Here is a 25,995-nt window from a genome sequence, read left to right as displayed (position 1 = left end):
TGCTCTCTGAGCGCTTTCTGGTTACTCAATTATTCCCTCTAAAGAAATCTGCAATATTATAATAATAATAATAATAATAATAATAATAATAAGAATTATAATAAAATGCTGGTATCGCCTATACCTTCCATCCAAACCAAAGTACAGTCAGGGGGACAATTCTGCCCACTATTCCACTGTGCCTAGTTCACGTATATGGCACGTTAGTCACTTTCCACTCAAACACATCACATCACAGAGAATCAACGGTGGGCATAAAGTCATACGAAGCTTCTCTCAGCTTGGGAGGGTTAGCCAGCAGAGGAAAGTGAATAGTAAGCGTGGAATACTAGTCTCCGTCTGTATGTTTATAGTTGCGTCTATCACATAACTATATCTCCGCTTCCTCATTCTAATTACACCCGTGCTCGTGAAGCGAGAGAGGGTACTCCGCTTTGAGTGGTATTCACGCCTGTGTGTGTGTGTGTGTGTGTGTGTGTGTGTGTGTGTGTGTGTGTGTGTGTGTGTGTGTGTGTGTGTGTGTGTGTGTGTGTTGTTGTTGTTGTTGTTGATGTTGTGACGACCTTGGATGAACTCACGGATGAAAGGCCTGTCAGCAGATTAACACAGAGATAGCAGTATTTACAGTCCAAGCCTAAAGTTTGTTTTACCTTTCACCTCTTGCACTCCTTATTTCCTTTTACTGGCTAATATTCCTAAGCTGATAGAGACTTGGTATGCTTCTCTGCTCATATATGATACTCTTTGATTTTCTTAGTTACGGAGGAAAATGAAGGCCATACGCTGAAACAGACGCAGTGAAACAGTAGGTGAATTTTTGTACCCGGCTGTACTTTCACTGTTTGCCTGCACTTAAGGTGACACATCACCCAAGAGGCATAAACTTTTACTACTGCAGCTGCTGACTCACTGTAAAGCAAGAATGTTCACTGTCTTGTCGTTGAAGGTTATTTAGAGGTTACGTCGTTGTGGTGGTGGTCCCAGGCTCATCTAAACGCGAACCCGGTGGACTGCAGACTAAAGTTGCCCTCCTTGCAGTCTGCCATCCTTCTTTCAAGAAATAGGGAGGGATTTGAGGGACTTTTGTACAACCGGGCAATGAAGCCACCCGGTTATGTTGGTGCCACCTCGGAAAGGCGTCTCTCTCTCCATCACCATGGCTGCGTCAAATCCTCATATTGAAACTGTTATTAGGGAGGATGAATGGGAAGGAGGAAATGGAGGAGAAAGGGTGAGTAGAACAGAGAGAAAGGGGACAGAGAAGATACGCAAGAAGAGAGAAGAAAACAGAAAGAAAAGATCAGAGAGAGGGGGATGAGTGAGGGTGAAGGTAAACATTATAACTCGTTGAATCCATTTAGGTATATTTTTGAATTTTATTCTTGATACTTCACTTTTGGAAAAAAAAATTTGAACTGGAGTAGTTATAGCCTTCATTAACATCTTCAAAACAAGAGGTCTGTCCTAAGTTGAACAAAACAGTCTGGTGGTGCTCTGAATAAAACGAACAGGACAAAGGACACACTTGATAGCCGCACCCAGCCATTTCCTACAATAAGGGAAAAGAAATAATTATTTGCAGGAATGGGGCAATCCCATAGGGTCCCACCTTGGCTAAACCCCCGTCCGGTTGGTCCATCACCTCCTATCACTAAGTAAAACTTCATGTTCTTTAGTGAAAATCTACGGCAAAGTTGCTGCCCACTCTGCTGAGGGCTGCGGAATCTCACCCTGCTTAAACCTGGTCCAAGTGAAGGCCTACATCTGTGCAAAATCTTGTGTTTGTAGGTTAAAAAACAAAACAAAAAACAAAGACTAAGGCCATGAATAACGGTTTTGGGAATCCCAGTGGCCGTCCCTTCCCGTGAGGGTGACCGTCGGGGATTACACCTTGCTTAAAACCTAGCCTAACTGAAAGTCTCCCATTATGCAAAATTTCGTGTTCCTAGGTTAAATACTCTGGCCGTGCATAAGCTTGGCCAGGACCCTGGCTGCCCTCCTGGGTCCCGCCATAACTGAAACCTGGCCATGGAGATCAGCCACTGTGAAAAATTTGTTTTCCTGACATCCACTACACAAGGCCTGGACCCCAGTATTCAATGTGCTACAGTAACTAAGTGACTAAGAAAGTGAGCGAGTGACACAATTAGAGGTAAACACTGTATCTGCGACCTTCTTAAAGATGCTGTAGAAAAAAAAAAAGAAGTGAAGGCCACACTATGCAAAGATTGTTGTAGACAGAGGATGATGTATATCAAAAGGCTGCTAGATTCGCACAAGACGATCCAAAAATTAACAACTTGAGTATTTTTAGGACTCAGCACCAAAGTGTGGGGAGCTACCGTGTTTTCTCAGCTTTCTTTTCTCTTCCAAACGGTTTTTCAACTTGGAACCACTCCTTTATTTTTTTACCAGTTCGTTTCAAACTTGGCACAACTCTTCCCTTGATTAATAGCCCCAGACACTTTTTTTCTTTCTTTCTTTTCCTTAGTTACGCTTTTTATAGGGTCAAACGTCAAACCATATAAACACGCAAATTTTGAGATGCTATGTATTGTGTGTTCACTGACCATCATGGCCATTTGCACGGATGCATGACAGTGCACCTGAGTGGAGCCCATCTTGTATTCCATTGGGAATGTTGGCAATCTTCTTACAAATTGAACTTGTGCCATCTGCAAGCACTGCAACTGGTCCAGCCACATGGCCATTTCATATTGTTTCTTTCCTGCCTTCAGACGACTTTATTCAACGCTTTTATTCAATGTCTGTGGGTTAATGTATTGACATATGAGAAGGTTCGGCTCCCAGGTAGACGCCACAGCTGCTCCACCCAAAGTGCACAGAGCGATCATGAGTAAACTCAGCGTCAAAACCACCTCATGGAAGTGAAAGCATTAATTGACAAAAAAGCGATCTTGGACGACAGCCCTTTGCATCTGATGACACTATAATGATACCTTCAAACGATTTTCATCCATTCTTGGAGAGGCCTTTGGTAAAGAAGCGATTATTCAAGGGTAAATCTAACTCCTACAAGTCGTAAATTCTCCTAAACTGAACAGAAGATTCTGAAAAGTAACATAAAAATGACGTACTCCGACTGATGGGGGTAGAATGAAGGGGGTAGGCGGTTTATGCTTCAAGGTCAAGAAGGACAATGACCATCCAAAGCACATTTTTTTTTTTTTTTTAAATCTGCTCTATGCCTTCTCTCTCCCCACAAGACCCGTCGACTGCATTAGTTAGTGTACTGTGCCAGTACCGATTACTATCTTATTATAAACCTTGGGTGAATATTAAGTGCGTACTAAAGTAGAGCCTGATCAGAGAGATTACTTCCCGTGGCGTCGCTGACATCTCTGCAAGTGAATCTAGTGCGTATTAAATTTAAACAGAGGACTAGGTCCGCTGGCTGCATGATCAAAACTGAAAGTGAAAGGGTGTAAGCAATCCTCTAATTTTTGAGTCATACATGGAACACCTGTGGTTGTTTGATGTGATCGGCAGAGCTAGTCAGGAACAATACAGAAAAATCAGACATATCCTGTCACCATCACATGCTTCAGAAATTATCTTTAAAAATTAGGCGCTTGCCAGGCGTTGTGCTCTCAGCTTAATAGTACGACCCTGAGTGATTACTTGCTGTGGCACCGCTGACATCTGCACGAAGATAAAGTACATCATGAAAGAGAGGGCTAAGTTTGAGATTACTTTTTGTGGCCCAGTTGACATCACTCCATAAGTCTTGCTTGCACATGATAAGTGTTAATAGTTCTAATCTACAGTCCAAACACCACTCCCCAGCCACTCCCACACCAATACAACATTCCCACTCACTAAAAACGTTGTACCAACACCCACAACACATTGCCATCCACACCAGTGCCATACACACCCACAGCACATTTGTCACCCACATCATAATGTCACCCACATTCACTGAAGATTGTCGTGTAACCCCTATCACATTCCCACCCACAGCCATATCACATTCCCACACACATTCAAGCATCATTAGCACCCAAACATGTACACTCGCACCCACCATTCTCCCATCCCTATACATCACACCCTCACCCACATTCAAACCACACTTCACTTCAGCTCCGTACATTCACACCACACATCCACCCACTACACACTACTCATACTCACACCTCAGCCTAATCCACATCATATTTACACACACTATTTCTGTTCTACCACCCACCACACTCCCACTCAATACATCCGCGTCAACTACACCTCCACCCAAACGCCTCACCCCCCGCATGCAGGTCCGAGGTCACTAGCCAGACACCTGTATGTTTCTCTGTGTGTATTTATAGATAATGTGACTCAGGTGGACCAGCTTTGTTGTCGAGTGAGGGGCGCTGGGCCACGTTCCATCCCTGCCCCCACACCCACTCCGCTGCCCTATCCTCAAACCCATCCCACTACCCTATCCTCACTCCCATCCCATTGCCCTGCCATCACACGCACCCCACTGCCCTGCCATCACACGCACCCCACTGCCCTGCCCCCACACGCACCCCACTGCCCTGCCCCCACACGCACCCCACTGTCTTGCCCTATCCTCTAATCCACGAGTTTAAGTAGTACTTTTGTGGACACTCAGTACTGCAATTGACGTGGTGTTCAGTTAGGCTTATTTCGGACTGATTTTTACCCTCCACCTGACAAAGTCAGAGGAGGGTGCTGTTATCACTGGGATCAACACTTGTCCGTCCGTAAAGTTGGGCCGCAGGGCAGCTGGCCGGGCACAGAGATTTAGTTTCTGGGCCAGAACTCAGAAAGTGTTCACTAGACGTTATGAAATTTCAAATATATAGTTATGTGTCTTACAGAGAACTGGTGCCTTCTGATAGGTAGGATGCTTTGTCTTAAGTTTTTTTTTTTTTTTACAAAAAAGTAAAAAAAAAAAATCCAGAGATTTAAATGCGACCTGCGCAAGGAATCTGAAGGGCCCAGGTTATGTCCTCAAGGCGTTCTCCTTCCGCCCACCTTTAAAAGAAAAGATTGGAGGGGGGGTGAGGGCAGTTATGCGCTTGGGTAGGTGTGCAGGGAGGTGGAGGGTATGTGCTTGGTCAGAAGGAGAGTAGCAACAGCGAAGCAGTGCCTATGGTTTTTTTTTTTTTTTTTTTTTTTTTCCCTTTTCGACAGGTTAACTGGCGACTCAAATGATACTTTTCAACTTCATTTGATATTTTTTCCTATGCATCTCTACTCACCCCATTCAACTAGATACCAAAGACTCTACCGACTTACCCATCTATGTCTATCTCTTCATCAACGTGTTTGTCTATCTGTCTACCTACCTCCTATCAATCTATCTATCGATCTATCTATGTCCACTTACTCATGTATCTACTAACCTATCTGCCTAAATATCTGCCTATGTATGTAAGTATGTATGTATGAATCGGCAGAATCCTGATCCTCGCGCTCGTTCAAGGTTACCGAGACAAAACTGGCCCCAAGCCTCTGTGTCACCACTCATCACCGCTCCCTCCTGCCAATACAACCAGATATTCCTCTTGTACTCCTCGTCTTCATCATTCAACATCCTTCTTGATTCTCCTTTTCTCATTCCTTCACTCTTCTCCCTCCTTCTCAATTCTCCTGTTCTCATTCCTTCATTACTCGTCCTCCTTTTTAGTCCTCCTCTGTCTATTCCCCGATGGCTTTAGACACCAATATTAGGCATGGATTGAAAAAAAAAATCAGTGTTATTGGTAGCGGATAAATAAATAAATATATAAGCAAATAAAAATGAATAATAATCCTGCGCCATTTTATCCCTTTGGGGGTCAGGCCACCGAACCTCTACATTTAAAAGTAGGTAATCATTCGGCTTCAATAAATGGCGTTACACGATCAAAAATAAATAAATAAATAAATAAATAAACATCAGTAATTTCTCGGGGATTGAATTCATGCATGGACGTCACTCCGACTGGGGCGTCCTGACCACTAGACCACCAGGCGACCATTATCCCATCAATTCTTTTTAAAATCCAGTTCATTCAGCCCACCCAAATTATACTTAACTCCAATGAACGTGGCAAAACTATACAAGGAAATCTGTTTACTGTTGAAAAAATTGTTGCCTTTTGTATCATCTTCATAAACAACTTTCCATATGTGAGTATTGGTTTTCCATTTAACCCCTTCAATCTGGTTACTTATCTGTTTCACTCTTACTACATTCCAACTACTTTTTTCGGTCTTCGAAATGCCATCTAACAGAGAAACGAGTTAATGAAGGGCGTATCTGACTACTCATGTTTACAGAGTGATCCCTAAGGAGAATGCATAGTCTGTATGCAGCAAGATGATACTACTACTACTACTACTACTAACCAGTTACCTATTCTTACTGTGTTGCCACAATTAGGAAACTTCGCCATATGGTATACGAGTATACGGTATATGTAGTGTAATCAAGATCCGTAGACCCTAAGGTAACTTCTTGTGTAAAATCAACATGGGATCGAAGACAAAGGTGTCGAAGAAAGCACGTGTAAATTTTAAGTTTTTCTCAATAACTGGCTAATTGTATGCTTAACCGTAACCATATCTCTCAGATCATGACAGGGACCACAGCTGTAAATCTTGAAAGTTACAGCTTTTAAGCTTTTGTGGTTTTCTCTAAAATGGGTTGCAAAGCAGATTTGAATTCGGTACTTTCCACTAGGCTATATGGCAAAATATTTAGCCAAAATTATTCAGCAAACATTTTTATCATAGGTTTTTCAACCAAACTACTGTATCTCAATTAGTTTCTGAGATATTTCAATTTCAAATATGCATTTTTTAGAATAAAAAATTAGTATATCACCTTCAAAAGTAGGTCAAGATCATTTATATTTGGCACGAAGACTTGGGTTACCCTAAGATACCCTCATGTGTAGTGCCACCAAGATCGAAGAAAAAGTGCAAAGACAAATACTGACGAAAACAAGAAGCTTTGCTATTTTTATGACGAGGCTCAATAATAATAATGATAATCAAAATGCTACTACTACTACTACCACTACTGCTAACTACTAATAACTCTACTGCTACCACCACTACCACTACCGCTACCTCCACTACTACTTCTACTACTACTACTGCTCAAGTCATCTGTCGGAAGGGGTTAAACACTTCACGGCACAGTGAGATCAAGAAACAATGAGAATGTTTTCTACCTCAAGGTTTTTTCTAATCATGTTTAATGTATTTTCTTATCCTATTACCCTCCCACCTGACGAGTGAGAAACTGGTATCCTCCTGTGTGTGTGTGTGTGTGTGTGTGTGTGTGTGTGTGTGTGTGTGTGTGTGTGTGTGTGTGTGTGTGTGTGTGTGTGTGTGTTTATTTTTAGCAGGCCAGTTCTCTTATCAGTGACCCCTTGTGTCCTATGACGTTGTTTATTGTATTCTTGCACTGTCTAGACGAATGCATTGACCTTAACACGGCTTTCTTGATCCGGAGGAGTTAATTTAAGCCTGCAATAAATCCTCCACTGCTTGTTGTACTCCCCTATGCTGAATAAAATCGCCTAGTGGTAGCAAGAATATAATTAAATTTACTACACCGGACTGAGAGGATTAAGGATGAAAAATATTGAGGATTACAGGATTACTTTACCGTTCATAGTCTGTCATCACCATCATCATCATCATCATCACTTCTTTTTCAACCTAAAACTTGGGTAAGGTAGGATCCAGAAAGCAAGAAAAAAAAAAAACGATTGAAGAACTATTAACACCACCCCAGTCAAAAATAATATTACACAGATGCTCACCAGAGTTGCAACAAGATTATGCAGTGTTGCCTAGTGTATAGAAAAATGTTGATGTATATGCTGTATTATCAAGATCGCTAATCAATGTACCAGTATGTAGAGTTGTGGACATAAATATCGATCCACCACATTACTCTAAATAATAATATAGTGAACAGTGACTTTTGAAACAAGGTACTGTGATCTTCGGAACATAACAAACATCTCAGAATATTGTGTATGCGTTTATAATTGTTCCGTGAAAAACAGGATTGATATTTCTGTCCTTAGACCTGTGTACGTAGCAACTGATGTATATCTTTATGTATTATTGACACCAGAGTTTTATAGCAGTGTAGTATAAGCCCCCTTTTATATGATATTGTTTATGAAAGAGGGGGGCCTATGTTGGGGGGGGGGGCAGCGAAATGGGACAGGGCAACATGGTGGTGATTTGTTTGTGGCCACCTTTTATGGGATTGAGGCGTCTGGCTATAGACTGACAGACTTTCAAATCAACAATTCCTGAACTTAATATGCACGACTACCGGTACCCTTACATACCGCACACGTGACCTTAACCCCTTCAGACTAAGGACATATCTATCAATTTTTATATTTATCTATCTACGAACGACTTTTTCAGCTTAGAAGCGACTTGTCCAACACGGGGAGGGGTTAGCTTCAACCTTCACTAATCCTGGAACACGAGAGGTCTTTCCCCAGCTTAAGAAATCGTCTGGAGGCGGCAAGAACAAACGAAGACGTCATCGTACTGAACATATTAACTGAATAAGCATTTTTTTTTTTTTTTTACTGGATACACAAGATTTCTTTGCTGAATACTAATTTCTTCTGAAACGAGTAACTCCCTTCTTGGAAATCAACAACCACTTTACTGAATATGAATGGCATCTTTACTGAATACGAATGACCTCTTTACTGAATACAAATGACTGCTTTACTGAATACGAATGATCTAAGAATGAATATCTGATCTACACAACCTCTTTCCTTTAGGAAGGGAAGAGGTTGTGTAGATCAGATATTCATTCTCAGATCTTTAGTGGAAAAGTTTCTAGAGAAGGGAAAAGAAGTTGTATGCGGCTTTCATGGATTTGGAGAAAGCATATGACAGGGTGGATAGACAAGGATTGTGGAAAGTGTTAAGAATATATGGAGTAGATGGGAAGTTGTTGAATGCTGTGAAGAGTATGTACGATGGTGCGAAGGCTGCAGTGCCTGTGGATGATGAACTAAGTGAATTTTTATCTTTGAAAGTTGGGTTGAAACAGGGATGTGTCATGTCTCCATGGTTGTTCAATCTGTACATGGATGGGGTAATAAAAGAGGTACAAGGTAGGGTAGTGGATGTTGGAGTGGCCCTGGTGAGAGAGGATAGTGTTTGGAAACTCCCTGTACTGTTGTTTGCAGATGATACTGTGTTGTTGAGTGAAGACGAAGGGGAACTGCAAGGCTTGGTGGATGAGTTTGGGAGAGTGTGTAAGAAACGGAATCTAAAGGTGAATGTAGGGAAGAGTAAAGTGATGGTCTTTGAGAGAGGTGAAGTCAGTGAATGTACAGTGAGGTTGGATGGTGAGGAATTGGAAAATGTGAGTACGTTTAAGTACTTGGGTAGTGTGATGAGTAAGGATGGAGGTTTGGAGGATGAAGTTCTTGAAAGGGTACAGCAGGGAAGAAAGGTTGCTGGTTCTTTGAAAGCAGTGATAAGAAACAGGGAAGTGAGCATGGAAGTGAAAAAGTTACTACATGACAGTATTGTGATACCAACTCTAACGTATGGAAGTGAAGCTTGGACGTTGTTGGAAGGACACAAGTCAAGAGTGAGAGCAGTGGAAATGAGTTATTTAAGAGGAGCCTGTGGAGTCACATGGAGAGACAGGATGACGAATGAGGATATAAAGGAGCGTTGTGGTGTTGATGTGGATGTGATAGGAAGCGTTATGAGGAACACACTGAGGTGGTTTGGCCATGTGGAGAGGATGGAGGGTGAAAGACTGACGAAGAGAGTGTATGTGAGTGAGGTGGAGGGGAGAAGAGGGAGGGGGAGGCCGTGGATGAGATGAAGGGATGGGGTGGAGAGGTATATGAGAGAGGGGGGTGTGAGTTGGGAGCAGGGCAGTGAAATGGCGGGGGACAGGGCGACTTGGAGGCGATTTGTTTGTGGCCACCCCAAACGGGATTGAGGCGTCTGGCAATAGATCGATAGATAGATAGAATGACTTCTTTACTGATTACGAATGACCTCTTTACTGAATACAAATGACATCTTTACTGAACACAAATGACTGCTCTACTGAATACGAATGACTTCTTTACTGAATACGAATGACTTCTTTACTGAATACGAATGACTTCTTACTGAATACGAATGAATTCTTACTGAATACGAATGACTTCCTTACTGAATACGAATGACTTCTTTACTGAATAAGAATGACTTCTTACTGAATACGAGTGGTCTTTACTGAATAAGAATGGCTATTGAACACTAAATACTTTTTTCTTATACAGGAATGAGTATTTCACTGAATATAAATGCCTACTGTATACAGATGACTATAATGAATATCAGTGGCTATTTACTACAAACAATTTACTGAATATGTATGGCTACTTTGTTGAATACGAATGCATACTTTATTGAATACATATCATACTTTATTAAATACGAGTGACTGTTTTATCTGACATTAACGATAACTTAAATACGACTGACAAATAAGAGTGGCAACTTCAATGAATATGAATGACTATAAATATGAATGAAAATTTAACTAAGGTTCATTTTCTCGTCTCGCGGTTGAGGAAGCTCCCTAACACCTTTTCCTAAGCGATTTGGTTTGTTCATTACACTCCTCTGTCCTGTTCTGTATTACTTAAATCCTCAAGATACGAGTATCGCCATACTTTGCATAAATAACGTACAAAAGGATATTTACTGGCCATATCCAAAATTAAATCGATAAGGAAGAGGTGTTAGGGAGGTTCTTTACCCGAGGAGAATGTGGTTGTTAATATTAATGATTAATGTGATAAATACGAGAGGATACTTTATTGAATACCTTGGTAAATACGCACGACTCATTATGAAATACGCACGAATCATTATTAAATACAGATAGCGTCATTATCAAGCACGGATATCTCCTTTACCGAACAACCAAGACCTTATTGATCGCCCACGTCGTTCAGTAAACACGGAACCTTCAATGATTACTTATGACTCCTTTATTGTGTTTCTGGATCCTACTTCACCCGATCATTAGGTGGGAAAGAGGGGCAGGATGATGATAATGACCCCTTTATTGAATACCCATGACTTTTATTGAACCATCCTGCCCCCCATAACCATCCACTCAACTCACCCAATCGCCCCCATAACTCATCTCAAGTAAGCCCATTCACCCCCTGAGCCAGCCCTATCAGCCAACACCCAGACTCGTATTCTCGTAAGCTTAGAAGCCTTTAGTCGCTCTTTCTTAGCTGTTTTTCGAGTATTACACCTCACTACTCCCTTCTATCTTCCTCGTATATCTTCTCCATATAGATATAGGCTGTAAAAATACCCCACAGGAATATATTAACGAGACATACGCAGAAATAAATTGGGAAGGAAGAGATGATTGGAATTTGCGCCCCCGCCTCACTTACATGCCACTATCCCATATCCACCGCGGTTACTGCACTCAGATCTCCTGTCTACTCTCCTTGCCCATAACATCATCATCACTTAACATTTTATCTGCTTCGTCGGTTCATCATTTGCATCTCTCTCTCTCTCTCTCTCTCTCTCTCTCTCTCTCTCTCTCTCTCTCTCTCACACACACCAGCATCACTATCTCCAGCAAAACGAGAAACCACCCACCGTCACCTAACATCCTGGTGACTGGTTGCCAAGGGAACACCTCTCTTTCCTCTCTTCCTCTTTTTCTTCTTCCTCTTCCTCTTTCTCCTCTTTTTCATCCTCGTAGCCTCACACTAGGGATCGTATTTATAAAGACTCCTAATAAACTTATACAATAAAGATGGTTCCATAGCAGTAAATTATATTCATAGTTTCGTGTTCTTGAATCATTACCTTAATACTGACGCTGATTTGGATGTGAAGTATATTTTAGCAGTATGAATGAAGATAAATTTATATACAGTCTTACAAGCAGCTTAAGTTTAGGAGAGTTATAGGGTCCTAGAGCTTAGTTACGTTCCCAGGCAAATCTGAGAATGCGTTGAGAACCTGTACCGACGCGCCTTGGCTCTCTCCCATCTACATACCCTGGGACGCGGATAAAATGCTGCCAGAATGCGACACCGATAGATTTTGGAGATGACTCGCTGCGATAGAGGGCGAGAAAGGAAGACTGGGGAGGGGAGGGAGAGGAAAAGAGGTCGGGAAAAGAAAAAGGAAGAAGAAAAGATAGGAAAACAACGAATGAACAAGAAACGAGATCATCAAGAGGAAAGAAAGGAAGAGACTGAGGGAATAAAGAAGGAAGGGATAAATAAAAAGGCTTTATTTTGATTGGAAACGGGAAAAGGTGTGTAAGAAAAAGAAAAGGGAAAAAGGCGACTGGAACGATATGAGTTAGAGAAGGGAGAGGAAATGAGAACGGAGGTATACATGAGGATAAGTGTGAGGAATAAAGAGGTAGGGAAATTTTAGTGGGAAGAAGGAAGAATTATGTTAGGGGAAAAGTGAAAAACTGGGAAGTGCAAGAGTGAAGAGAGAAATGGAATACAAAAAAAAAAGACTGATATGATTATGAATTCACAATAGTAAAAACTGGATATTGACAGAGGCTACAGAACTAAGGAAGAAAAACAGAAGTAAATAAGAGAGATGTGAATGAGAAAGAGGATTAGAATAATAGTCGGAAATATAAGGTGGGAACTTAAAATGATGAAGGATGATAAATATGGCATAAACAGGAAAGTGGAAGGCACCAAGGTATATCAACCTCGTCTGATGGTCACGCCTTCTCTCGTATTTTATTTTAGCTAACGCCAGACGATTTTATTCAGCTGAAAGTGAGACAAAGGAGTAAACTGTTGGGGGACAAACGAGGAATGTTGCAAGTATATCTGCAGATGGAGAAAGCAATCATCATTATCATTATCATCACCACCCTGACCTGAAGTGAGGAAAGTAGAAAAGGATGAAAGTGTATACAGGGAAAACTTCAAGATCTGAGAGAGAGAGAGAGAGAGAGAGAGAGAGAGAGAGAGAGAGAGAGAGAGAGAGAGAGAGAGAGAGAGAGCATATAAAAAGCTAAAAGGTGAGAGATACATGGTGAAAGGAAGAAAAAAGAGGCAGACAAAACTATGCACGACGACAACGGAAAACGCAGAAGAAAAAATAAGTGACTAAGTAACTTGGAATAAATGAGATAAACCCTTTCGTGGTTAGGACAACTCTAGTAATATTGTCTACTTATCATATGACCTTGTGCAACTGAGAGTGAATAATAGGTCAGAGTTACTTCAATACTCTGTTTACTTCAACTTAACCTAAAACTGCCAACCCTTCACCTAGAATGCTGAGATGTAACGAGAGATAAGCACTGGAATATGGTGCTAGTCACGAAGAGGTGCTATGAAAATGATGCAGAGTCAAGTCGTAGTATTGTCTTTTCCAGCATTGGGGTAAGTGAAATAAACTGCAACGAGGACAAAAATTTGGGTCAAGTTAAAGTCCTTGCATCTCAAGCATTCTATTCAAGCTTGCGCCATATTTCATTCAGTTAGCTATAATTTACATGAGTCACATGCGCTCTCAGCTGGAACAATACTCACCCTTGTGGAGTGGATGTTGAGAGGTTGCACTGGAAAAACTGGACAAAGTTTAGAACAAGGTATAAGAATTATTTGTAACCCTGCAAGTACAAATGAACTACCTCCCCTAAGAGTAAGAAGGAATGTTGCCTCCTTTGCATTAATTTGCAGATACTTTTATGGCAAGTGCTCAGACGAAGTTGCATCCATTTTTCCACCTTTCCACGCCTTCTTCTGTGCTACACGGGCATCTGGTAGCGTACATGACCGGACTGTCACACTGCCATATTGCAGAACTTCTACCTATCAGCGCGTCGCCAGATTTTAATACAATCAATCTGCCTATCAGAATTCTTTCCCCGACCTGCATCTCTTTGGAACTCGCTTCCCCAATAGTTTCCCCCCAAACTTCAACCAGCAGCAGCTCAAGTCCAACTGTTACAGATTTTTTACGACTGGAGGACGCCTGTAAACTGGTGATTGGATTAATTTCTTATTTAATTTGCTTTTCCCTCCTCTGTTCATCTTTGATTTGGAAAAGAAAAAATCAGCTGGTAATAAGTCAAAGGAGCCTGAGTGTTAATTTAACGACAGAATTTCAGCAAGAACGATAATAACAGCTTTGATACCCATTTCTTCTCTCTTCTCTCCTTCTCTTCCCTTCTCTCTTCTCTCCTTCCCTGTCCACCTCTCCCCTCTTCCTTCTTGTCCTCCCCTCCTCTCATCTCCCTGTCCTCCTCCTATTTCCCCCCCCCTCCTCTCTCTCTCTCTCTCTCTCTCTCTCTCTCTCTCTCTCACACACACACACACACACACTTTGCACCATGTTTGCTTTAACTTTTCCTATTATTTGGTGTTTTTGTCTTCAGGGCGAAGACTACGAACTACAAACACACCTTACACTGCTACATCTCACATTACAGCACCTCACACAACCACACTTCACTCTACCTCACCTCACACTGTCACACCTCAAACTGTCACACTTCACAGACACCTACCAGTCTCATCTCACTCTTTCACACGTCACACTAAAGCCACTCTGTTTTTATGGGACGAAACTGGACCATTTCCACAACCCGAGAGGTGGAATGATTCTCCTTGGTTACTAGTCAAGTTGATCTTTTCAATCTGACCAAATCTGACCATCAACTGAGCTCAAAAACGTTAGCCCTTCGTCAGATTGAAGGAAACTTGCTATACCACACCTCACACTTACATCACACTGCCACACCTCACACTTACATCACACTACCACACCTCACACTTACATCACACTACCACACCTCACACTTACATCACACTACCACACCTCACACTTACATCACACTACCACACCTCACACTTACATCACACTGCCACACCTCACACTTACATCACCTTGTCACACCTCACACTTACATCACACTACCAGTTCTCACACATACATCACAGTACCACACCTCACACTTACATCACAGTACCACACCTCACACTTACATCACACTACCACACCTCACACTTACATCACCTTCCCATACCTCACACTTACATCACCCTGTCACACCTCATATTTACATCACACTGTCACACCTCACACTTACATCACACTGCCACACCTCATACTTACATCACACTAACACACCTCACACATCATACTGCCACACTTCATACGTACATCACACTAACACATCTCAAACATCACACTGTCACACCTCACACATTTTTGGGGATACCACACACTTCCGCACCACACAAAGTCCGCGTGAGTAATAACTTGTGAAGGCTTGCACACACACACACACACACACACACACACACACACACACACACACACACACACAACAGGAAGAGGAGCTATGGCATCGTATATATGAAGTTAGTAATGTATTCAGGGACGTACATTTCTACTATCGTCTCGTATGCTACTCGCCATTCCCACACACATACATAACAGGGACTGCGTTAACATGACACAAGTCTTGAAATATTATCGGATCTGCCTGACAGTGGAAAAAAATAAGTGAAAAAATCAACATTGAAAAAAATATCGATTATAATTACCTCGGAGGTTTCCAGTTTGCGTGTAGAAACCTGAAGCCTTCTCAGATTTTCAAAACGTCTCGAGTTCAATGACGTAGTATTTATGTATTTTTCCTGCCATCTCCAGACAATTTTTTCCAACTCTGGAGACAATTTTCGAACTGGAGGTCAGATACAGTGGCTTTCATTTACCCCTTCACTACAAGAAGTCTAGCCAAAGCTGAATAAAAATCATCAGTGAATAGTAACCAATATATAAATCAATAAATCGCGTCACCTGTATGAAGGTATTAATGATTTTTGACCTCCAGACAAAATCAAAATGTCCTGGTATTATTTCGACCGCCCAGTACGAGCACTAGAGGACTATGAGTGTTTACAACGAGCCTCGTATTCCATCTGGCTTAGGAGAATTCGTAACACGTCTTGCTACTGATGTGAACTAAGTCGATTTTACAGCAATACAGATAACACGTACGAGAGTTAAGGTGTATTACGGAAATAAATACGCCACGGGTGCTACGAAGCCTCTTATATCACTTATAATACGGATCGGAACGTCAACAGATGAGGAGGTCTTGCAGGTCGCCTCTCTCACACACCTTGCCTACTTTCAGATATAATAGCAGACTTTAATATCGATCCCCAGCATTACAATAAAAATGGGACAGTGAACAGTGTCTTTTGAAACCCGGTGATGCGATCTTCAGAACCTAACATACTTTTTCGAATATAATGTAAGAGTTCCACAATTATTCATCTAAAAAATGGATTGTTATTATTGTCCGCGACTGCCCCGCTTATCTAGTACGCTACTTGAGCCAGTACTGTATTCCAAGAGAACACCAACGACGGGATCTAAGGAAAAAGTGGAAGGGTATATGAGGGAGGGCGGTTTGGGTTGGTTGGAGGGGCAGAAGGGGGTGAATGACAGATAATAACAGGGATTTGTATCTACCATTTCAGACGAACTCTGGGATTAGACGTCCGGCAAAGAAACAGACAGATCGACATCATACACAGATTGGTCTGTATAGGAAGACATATGGGTAGATGGAGACATGAATGAGTAAACAGATGGAAGACAACTGACCATACAAATTAACTGATAAAAGAATAATTAATGACACAGATGGAGACCGGCCATTGTGTGGGTCATTGCATCTCCACTGTCCAGCTTCCCCTCAACAAGATGACCCTCCCTACCCTGCCCTGCCCTGCCCTGGACCGAGATACATAAACAAACTTATGATCAGTTCCCTGTTGTAACTGGGATTTATTTTGGTAGGAAGAACAAGAGAGATGGGAGTGTTTTGCCCATTCCATGTCCATCCTACAAACCAAATAAGATTACGATAAATATTTCTCGTATCTGAATAAGATCTGTTTTTGCAGTATGCGTATGAAACATGGTATAATTAATTCTGCACTTTCCCCGTCTTTCCTACAAAACAAACCACAGTTACAGCAGGGAATTGATCGAGAGGCACTAAACTAGTCTCGGGTAACAGTGACGAGCAGTGACGCAACCAGTGCACAGGAGAGAAGTGCACTGTGTTCACCTGTGCACCTCGGAGGCGGGAGGGGGGATGGGGGCCAGGAAGAAAAGATCGATGGTTCTGGTTTCCTTTCTGCATTATCTCCCTTTTAAGGGGAACGCTATTTTAAAAAATTAATTATTTTTTAGATGAAATACTGTACCTCACAAATCACTTACTATACGGCAGCCAAACCTTTCAAACTTTAATACTAAATATCACTTTCTAGGTATCATCTGGCTGTAGTAAAAAAAAAAAAAGTTATAAAGTACGGGCTGATGGGGGATCAATTTTAATAATCTCGTTACGAAAACTATGGTGAATAAAACTGTTAGGTGATTGCTTACCTATGTGCGGGAGACAACAGCCAACTTGATTTTTTCTTTTCTTTTTCTTTTGGCTTCATTTTCGGGGTGGACGAAGTGGACCAATAGTTACCAGCCTAAAAAAAAGTGGTTTCTACTTAAAGGTTTCACAGCCAGACAGATATCGCCAGAAACATTACTTACCTGGTACACAGACGTTGTAAAAGGTCAGCGTAGTGTAAGAATGGTAATACTGGAAAAAGTGTGTTCATTCTTGCCTCTGTGTGTGTGTGTGTGTGTGTGTGTGTGTGTGTGTGTGTGTGTGTGTGTGTGTGTGTGTGTGTGTGTGTGTGTGTGTGTGTGTGTGTGTGTGTGTGTGTGTGTGTGTGTGTGTGTGTGTGTTTTGCTCCATACACTGACCCTTTGTGTTCCTTGACCCCTCTACCTCTCTCTATCTTCGCTCGCTCGCTCGCTCTCTCCCTCCCTCCCTTTACAATATTATACATAATTCTATTTCTGCGCAACTTTTTCCCCTCATATGGTCTTCTCTCTCTACTTTGTGTTTTGTCTCATGGAATCTATTTCTCGCTTCATAATCCTTCTCTTTCACTCAATTTCCTGTCTACTATTTCAATACCTTTCTATCATTTTTTTCTTCATTTCATCTCTCTTTTCCTTCGTACACTATTCCTTCTCCATCACGTCTACCTTCTTACTTTTCCTTCATGATTCTCTATTATTCATTTCTGATTCCTTTCGTTTCTTCTTTATACCTATCTCTCCTTTTCTTTTTATATATACTTAGTCTCTCTTTATTTTCCTCCCTCCTGATTACTGCCCTTTCTTTTGGAGCCTCCCTTCTCTCTCTCTCTCTCTCTCGCCAAACCATCTTTCACACTTATCCTCCTGAATGTCCATATCATCCTCTCCATTTTCAAGCCAACTACCCCATCACACTCCTATCCTTCCAGTTTGCTCCTATCCAGCCAATCCACTCTGGCCTCTACCCTTCCTATCCCACTCCCCTCCCAACCCTTCTTCTCTCTCTTCTACCCCTTCCCATGTCCTGTGTTCCCCCCCCCTCCTCTCTCTCTCTCTCTCTCTCTCTCTCTCTCTCTCTCTCACACACACACACACACACACACACACACACACACTTTTATAGTAGTTTCTCAGCCTGCCCACTCTCAGTCTACTCCTCTTCCATTTCCTCTCGCCTATCCTTTCTCTCATCCCTCTCCCCTCTCTCCCCCATCCTCTCTCCTCTACCCTACCCCATCGCATATCTTCTACTCACCCCCCCCTCTCTCCTATCCCCTCTCTTTCACCCCCTCTCACAAGCATCCTCTCTCCTTCACCCTTCTCTCCACCCCTCCCCATCCCCCATCCTCGTCTCAATCTCTCTCACCCCTCCCCCTTCCCTATCGTCTGTCGCTCCCTATGTCGTCTCCTCCACACTTTCCCTTTATTCTCTATCCATCTCTCCCTATCCCCAGTCCCCTCTCCCTCCCAGTCCCTAATTTTCTCCTCTCCTCTCCTCCCCCTGGTCTCTCTCTCTCTCTCTCTCTCTCTCTCTCTCTCAATCGTCTACCCCTCCCAAGCTCCGTTTTTTCATCCCTCCACACCCTCTTCCTCTCTCTCATGCTTCCCCTTCCCCTCATCTACCCATTCTCTCTCTCTCTCTCTCTCCCCCTATTCTATCCCCTACCCCCCGCCCCAGGTCTTTCCTCAACCCCTCTTCATCCCTTTTCTTTCCACCCACATCTCCTCTCCTCTAACCCTCGTCCCCCCATATCCTCTTCCCATTCTCTCTCTCTCTCTCTCTCTCTCTCTCTCTCTCTCTCTCTCTCTCTCGTCTCAGTATGTTGGTCACGTGTAAGGGTCGGGTTATGCAAGGTGGCTGCTACATAAACAGCTCAGGCCGGCGTATCCTTAACCTCGCCGCTGCTATGAATGAACTGCTTTGCATGTTCGCCTCTCAGGACATTGCCACCTGAACTTACACCACGAAGGGCTCTGAAAATCTGTTAATCCCATCAGCCCAATTAGGGATGTTTTGTGGTTCGTGCCTGCTACCTCCAGACGATTTTGTTAGCTTTGGAACAACGATTTACTGTGTCGCGGTTAGAAAGTCTCCATCAACCTTATTTCTCTCCCTAGCCTGAGTAAAATCGTCTGAAGGCACCAATACAAAATACGTCATTGGAATAAAGAAAATACGTCATTGGAATAAAGACAATAAAACAAGAATACAGTAATCGAAATATCAAACCATCTCATGCACTAGAAATGCATAGAAGTTCTGAATACTTTTTGGAGAAGAGAACACTGAGACCAAAACTAAGGCTATGAATGGTTTTGGAGAGATATATTGACAATTTTTATCCAGCAAAATCCAAACGAAAAAAAAAAAAATAATGCTTTCTCACTTACAAATTTTTAAGGATTTTTCGAGATAGTGTTACCGAGAGTATGATAACTCTAGGCCTGATAAATAGGCAGAGGAAAATACTTACAATACCCACAAGTCCAATACATAAGCACATTACAAAATCTCCTCACGTATTAGGATTAGATATATATATTTCTAGCACTTCTCGACTATCTCCTTCTGGCTTCGTGTTGTGCGTAGATACTGCTATGAATATGCTATGGTCACGTCATCAACCATACAGGCAAAGGGGACATGGCCATTTCCTCTGAGTCTGATGGGCGATGGGGTGATACAGGAAGAGATCTTGTGAAAGGGAATGGTAGGGGATGATAACGTGGAGGGGGAGAGGAGGGGAGGTGGAATGGGGGAGAATGTGGTGGTGGGGAGGTAGGTGGGGGTATGGTGGTCTTGAGGCTGTGCGGTTGTGGTTGTGATGGTGGGGTTTGTTGTTGTGCTTGGTGGTGGTGGTGGTGGTGGTGGTGGTGACGGAGGTATGGAGGGCATGTTTTTGTCATTGGTGGTCGTGAGGATGCTGACGTGTGTGTGTGTGTGTGTGTGTGTGTGTGTGTGTGTGTGTGTGTGTGTGTGTGTGTGTGTGTGTGTGGAGAGAGAGAGAGAGAGAGAGAGAGAGAGAGAGAGAGAATGAAAAATATGCTTAATGTAAAAGATAAGCGGACGGATATGAAAACAGGAATACAAGTAGGAAATGAAGTTGCTGAGAAAGAAAATTATAGCATGGAGGAAAGTGGAGAAACAGGAATGAGATGATAAATACAAATATATAATGAGGTATGGGAAGGGGTGGGCGGGAGGGGGGGTCTATGAGAGGAAGGAAGGTGTGGCCGGAGGAGGTGAGAGAGAGAGAGAGAGAGAGAGAGAGAGAGAGAGAGAGAGAGAGAGAGAGAGAGAGAGACGTGAAAATGGAAATTCGAAGTTATGTGTTACAAGAGAAGGAAAGGAGAGAGAGAGGAAAGATGTGAGAGAGAGGTAAGGAGGGATATTTGGGGAGAGAGAGAGAGGGGGGGGAGGGAGGGAGGTAAGAAGGGTTATTTGGGGAAGGAGGGAGGGAAGGAGAGGGGGAGGTGAAGGTTAAAAATAGAGGTTCATAGGTAGAGGCTGAGAATGGGAGGGAGGGGTAGTGAAAGAGTAAAGATGTGAGAAACTTGCAGGAGAAAGAAAGTTAGAGAGGGGAGGAAAGTAGAGAAGAGGCAAGAGAGGGAAGGAAAACAGGGTAGAGGAGAGAAAGAACACGGTAGCAGGACAAGAGAAAGAGATCTGGGGAAAAATGAAAAAGAAAGTATGAGAGAAAGATAAAGAAGAGTCAGGTTGATATATAGACAGACACGACAAAGATGGGCAGATATAAATATGTAGACAGAGAAAGACAGATAGATTCAGATAGATACAGGCTGCTGGACAGATAGATGAAACAACTGATTGATCGAAAATAAGCACAAAGACATGTATTTACAATATATATCTATATATCTATATCTATATCTAAATCTATCTATCTATCTATATATGTACAAAGAGAGAGAGAGAGAGAGAGAGAGAGAGAGAGAGAGAGAGAGAGAGAGAGAGAGAGAGAGAACTAGGGAGGGAGGAGGGGGGCTAGAAGAAAGGGTAGAGAGGAGCTAGGAAGGTGAGCCAACTCTCTCCCTTCAGGCAGTGTTCGTCCCTCTGACCCCTCCCTCACCCCCCCTGCCCTCTCTCTCTCTCTCTCTCTCTCTCTCCCTCAACTATCTCTTCCCGTTTATTTTTCTTCTCTTCAGCTCTAACATCTTTGCCACCTTCTATATCTCAGTCACCAGTTTCTCTTACACTCTGACTATCCCAATTCTCTCTCTCTCTCTCTCTCTCTCTCCATATGTTATATGCACCAACTTGTTTTCTACCTATTCCTAGCTACATTCTCTCTCTCTCTCTCTCTCTCTCTCTCTCTCTCTCTCTCTCTCACCCTTGCCTCTCTTTTACATTTTCTTTCTTCTATAACTTATTCGATCTGCTCTGAGAAGAGATGAGCCTGAAGTTTTTAAAAGCTTAAAATTTTCAGACTATCGCAGCAACGACATAATTTAATTTGCTTGCACATGGGAGAAAAAAAATCAAGGTACTCATAAAATTTTGCCTGAAAGTGCTTTGATTTGTCTCGAGATTTCTAAATTTCAAACGTGTCTGATAAACTTTGTAAGGCCCAGTTTTTAAATATAATCTACAAAAAAAATAGCTATACCGGTATATAATGTTTTATTTGGACACTCTTACTGTCAAACGGTTATTGTAACCTTTATTATAAAAATAATTTAAAATGCATCATTAATAATGAATGAACTCGGACAACCATTCGGCTGCTAACTTTCAAAAGCTTAAGGCTCATCTCTCCTCACAGTAGATCGAATAGGCTATACCTCTTCCTCTCTCTCTCTCTCTCTCTCTCTCTGTTCACTCATATTGTTTTCTAACCATTAACTCGTACACACACTGGTTCTTTCTCCTGGCCTTTGTTTTGCAGTTTGCCTCCCCCTCCCTCTCTCCCTCTCTCTCTCTCTCTCTGTTCACTCATATTGTTTTCTAACCATTAACTCGTACACACACTGGTTCTTTCTCCTGGCCTTTGTTTTGCAGTTTGCCTCCCCTCCCTCTCTCTCTCTCTCTCTCTCTTCTACAACTTTTCTCTTCAATCTTATTTTTTTTAAATGTGTGTGACATTTATGCTTCTTTCCCAACTCCCACATTCCTTACACCACCCCTTACACCATCCCTCATCCCTTACACCACCCCTCACCACACTCCTAACCCCTCACACCGTCCTCTACCCTTCACCCCTCCTACCCTCAGCACCTTCCTTCCTGTTCCATTCTGATGCTACTCAGGTCTTCCCTATCCTCCTCGACTGATCACCCTATCTTCCCTATCCCTCGTCACCCTTCATCCTGCCCTGTTCCTTCCTCCCTTTAATCTGTCTTCACCAGCCTCTCTCTCTCTCTCTCTCTCTCTCTCTGAAATCTATAATCTTGCCATCTTCCTCCTTTCCTTTTCCTGTCTACAGCGCCATCCTCCCTGTCCGTGCCCTCTCTCCCCGTTTTCTTTTTTCTCACTTCATTTTCTGTTTTTGTTTTTCTCCTTCTCACATTCCTGTCTTCGTAATATCTATCGTCATCCTTCACCCTTTCCTTTTCATATCTCCACCATCGTGCCTTTACTTGTCCTCTTCCCCTGTTTCTTATAGCCTTATTTTCGTCTTTTCATCACCTTTTTTTTCTTTACCCTTTAAACTTTTCTAAAATTCTCTCCTCTCTTGTTATTTTTTCCTCTTTTCTGTCTGCCCTAGTTTTTTTCTTTCGTCTCATTTTATCCTATCATTATCTCTCTCCTTTTAAAACTCTCCAACATCATTCTCCTCCTTTATTTTTTCCCCTCTTCCTCCCTTCATTATATCTATCTTTTCATCGTTCGTCGCCTTTTACTACCGTATATGCTTTTCCTTCTTCCCTTCAAATATAACAGTTTCTCGTCTCGTTCTTTCTCCTTTTCCTTCCCTTTCCTATTTTTATCCGTTCGTCTTTCGTCTCCTCCTTCCCTATATTCTCCATCTCCTCTCTTGTCTCCTCTCTCCCTATCTTAATCCTCTCATCTTTCATTTCCTCTCTTCTCTCTTGCTCTTCCATGTCTCTGAACGTCTATATTGTGCCTTCACTCTTCATTCTTGTCTCTCTTCTTGACTGATCACCCTACCCTCCCTGTCCCCCTTCACCCTAAATGTTCCTTCCTCCCTTGTTCTCCCTTGTATCCTCTTCTTCCTTTTATCTTGCTTCTCTATCCTAAATTCCTCGTACTTCGCCACCTTTCATCCCTCTCTGTTCCTTCGCTGACTTCAGTATTCTTCCCCCCCCCTCTCTCTCTCTCTCTCTCCTTCCCTTCTCGCTGCGTTAACTCCACACTGTACTACATGTCTCCATTCATTGTCCACCTTCATCCTGTTTCTATTCCATCCTCCCTTGACCTTTTATGCTATTTTCATCTCTTCTGTCACTTACCTCCTTTCCTTCCTGTCCCTGCTTCCCACAATGCCTACTGTCTACCTCACACTCCACTTAATCTTCCTGTCATTCTCTACCTTTCATCCTGTCCTACTCCCTCCAGTATACATCTTGTTTTCGATGTTCTTAGCTCCTCTTTCCACTGTCTCCTTTTTCCTTCACCTCATTCATTCTCATCCTTCCTGCTCCTTATCTTACTTCCTAGTTCTAGCTTTAAATTTTTCTTTGTCATTTACCCTTCCTTATCTCCTCTCCTTTATCTTCCCCTTCCTTCTTATCTTTCCTTTTCTTTAATGGACTAGTTACCTTGTCATATTTTACCTTGTCTGAACTATGCTTTCCTTTGTTTTTCCTTTCCCATCTCCCTCTTTTCTTTCACTTCCTTCTTATTATGATTTTCTTCCCTTTTCTTCTCTTTTCAACAATTTTGTCCTTTCTCTTTCACTTCACTTTTTATTTCTTGTTATCATTACGTTTATCTCTCGTGCCCCTTCTCCCTTATCCTTCATGCCTCTGTTTCATTTTTCCTTCTTCTTCCTCTGTCCTGCCTCGTCTTCATATCCGAATCCTAACATTGCTAGACCAGGAGACGCTCACTTATCACCCAACACTTAAACACTGTGACTCTCTCCATTACCACCAGTCTCACCACCACCATTATCACCACCACCACCATCATATCCCTTATCACCACCACTGCCACTCTCACCACCACTGTCACGCCTATCACCACTACCATTCTCACCAACACCACCAGACTACCACCACCACCACCAATCAATGTCTCATTCCACTTTTCTTTCTTGCTAGCCTCTCCACTCTCTCTCTCCATATCATTCACTTTCACTCGCTGTCCCTTCTCTCATGCTTTTCAGTTAGGCTTCCCCTGTTCTCTTCTAATTCATTCCTCTTCTCCTATTACAAGTGCATAATAGAGACTGCTTCTCACCCCTTCAGTCTGACAGGGTATTTATTTTACTCTTCCTATCACGGACGATTTTATTTCAATTTGGAAGGATCTTTAGTGGTGATGAGGTTAAAAAAGGCCATATATAATTCCAACAGTTCAAAAAAAAAAATCTCCAAAAGCTGAATAAAAGCGTCTAGTGGTAGCTAGAAGATACATAATCGTCCTGAAGGGATAAACTTTTTGACAGAGGTAGGAGACTCAGGTGAATGAAATCTTAAGGTGGTTCCCAGAATGAAACAGGAATATATCTCTCATAGGTACAGGGACAAGAGGCATCTCGCTTTCTGGTGTGCACTTATTCTCTGATTCTCTTTTCCCACAGAGAAACACGCGATTCTTTACTTCTTGTCAGTGAGCACCTTTCTGCTGTCGCGTTTTTGTAATTTTTGTGTAAATGATCTTCCGTATGTGAAGGACGAGGCTTGGAGCTGAACAATACTGGGGAGATATCTGTGCATAATATTTAGTGTGAAGTGTCCTTGTATAAAACGTTGTCAGCAAGGAAGCGAAGACGTAAAGATATCTATACGTGAATTCTGTCGCTTCCATTCTATATATCATTCACTCACACTGTTTGAAACGTATTATGGATGTAACGATACAGATATTTATTAGGAAATTTTAGACTCCTGTACAAGCTGTATATCGAGTATGTTAAGTCTTACAATTAAAGATGAGGTAAAAAAATATATTAAGAGAGGTGCTTCGATTTCTTTAAAGTGTGTAATTTATCCGCGTCCGTGGTTGGTGTGTACAGTACGTGATGGCAGGTGGCGTGTGCAAGAAGTGGTGGGAATGTGCAGGGCAGGGGGAGATGTAATGGGAGGAGGGGCGGGAGGGGAAGAGAGGAGAGGGTGAGTTTAGGGGAAGAGGGAGGGGGGTACGGGATAAGGAAGGGGGAGGGGGTGTTGCTACGTGACAAGTACAAGCACCCCGGGCCGCCATGTCACCAACTTGGGGGGGAGGGGGACTAACTCACACGCCAACAGCAAGCAGGAAGCAGGAAGCACGCTCAGGAGGGGTTTAACTTTCCCTCTGTGATGACAGGTTATTTTTGTTTATTCTTGCTACGAAGCTTCCGGCACAATAACGAGGATGAGATGGAGGGACAGTGTGGA

The sequence above is a fragment of the Coenobita brevimanus genome, chromosome 51 (assembly GCF_032717465.1).
Source record: "Coenobita brevimanus isolate Jiangsu-jjx chromosome 51, ASM3271746v2, whole genome shotgun sequence".
NCBI classification, from domain to species: Eukaryota; Metazoa; Arthropoda; class Malacostraca; order Decapoda; family Coenobitidae; genus Coenobita; species Coenobita brevimanus.
Note: the sequence above shows the minus strand (reverse complement) of the source record.